The sequence below is a fragment of the Microcaecilia unicolor genome, chromosome 1 (assembly GCF_901765095.1).
Source record: "Microcaecilia unicolor chromosome 1, aMicUni1.1, whole genome shotgun sequence".
NCBI classification, from domain to species: Eukaryota; Metazoa; Chordata; class Amphibia; order Gymnophiona; family Siphonopidae; genus Microcaecilia; species Microcaecilia unicolor.
In genome coordinates, this window is record NC_044031.1 from 713,873,548 (window position 1) to 713,875,229 (window position 1,682).

The following is a 1,682-nucleotide window of genomic DNA, read 5'->3' on the forward strand; positions in this document are numbered from 1 at the left end:
TAAATGAACAAACTGAAGGCTAATCATTTAATTGTTTCTGTTAATCCATATGGTTTGATTAATAGATTGGCATATGTAAGGTTTAGATTGTAAGCAATTGAGGTGCTATCCAAGAGAAATGACTCTCATTTGATTATGAGTTAGAATGTGAACTTCTTCAAAAAGGGAATGGGACTTGATATACCACCTTTCTGTGGTTTTTGCAACTACATTCACAGTGGTTTAAATAGTATATACAGGGGCAATGGAGGATTAGGTGACTTGCCCAGAGTAACAGGCTACTGCAGTGGGAATTAAACCCAGTTCCCCAGGATCAAAGTCCACTGCACTAACCACTAGGCTACTCCTCCACTGCACTCTGTTATTCATCTAAAATTAGATCTAAGTGGAAAGTAGATTTTTAAACTTCCTGTTATTTTAGCTGAATATGAAAACGGGTAGCTGCCATATATACATTCTCTGCTGCTTCTGTGGAAGTTACATTTCTCCAAGGACAAGTGAGACACGATATTTGCACATATGGGTGATGTCATCCAATGGAGCCTGGGTGGACTTCCCAGAATATTCTAGAAGCGTTTGAAAGACATGCTTGCACACCTTCCCACTGCAGCCACGGGACCAGACAGTCTCTTCTCATCCACAGAACAGTGAAGACGTGTTGTGCCGTCCTCCCCTAAGTTTGTCTTAGTTTGGTTTTTGGTGCTTTTTTGTTTTTGGTCTGTAAGTGCTGCGCAAGACCAGTTTCCCCCATCATTTATTTTTCCCTTTTATTTTGTTGGTGTTTTCAACACTTATAAACTTCTTTTATTTTATGCAGCTCATCGTCCCCCTTAGGTCTGAGCAATCTACTGAAATCAAATTTTATCTTTTATTTTTCAACCATTGAGCTGTTTGATTTCACTTCGGCTGTTTCCCTTGATATGTCACAAAAACATTGCTGGAGGTATTAAGATGCGCTCCTGGTATGCTAGGACCATGTCACTTATTGACATTCATACTTTGGTGCCTGTCATGTCTGTGACTTTGACCGTGTTTCTTTTTGTAAACTCGACAAATGTCAAAAAGAACCATTAGGAGTTGAAGAATAGCTCAAAAGTGTGTTTGGTGCTGAGAAGTCCATTCCATTGACTTCAGCATTAGCAGCATCAGTCCCCATGGCTCCTAGAGCTCTGCCGGACACTGGGGATGCATCAGTATCTAGAGGTCTCTATCTGTTTCAACATCAAGCATCAACGATGCCTGTTGGGGCCAAGCATCCTCGGATCCCACCCTAAGGACACATAATGATTTTACATTGTCCTCATGGCTTGGATGTTGAGGGGTTAAAAGTTGATTCTCTCCAACATCGTGAGGGTTTCTCCCATGTACTGCTAGCTTCCAGAAAATATTCCACTAAATAATTTGAAATGGAAGAGGTTGGCTGGCTGGTGTGAGGGCAGGGCCCTAGACCTTTTTTTTCCTATCCTTCACAAATACTGCTCGAGTTCCTGCTGCCCTTATCAGAGTCTGGACTCAAGACCAACCTTGTTAGGGTTCACCTCAGTGCAATTAAATCAGTTTATAGAAGGAAAGCCCATCTCTGTACACCTTCTACTTGTCTGCTTCAGGAGAGGCTTCCTAGTATTCAAGCCCCCAGTCGAGCCTCCCAGGGTTTCATGGGATCTCAATGTTATTCTCACCCA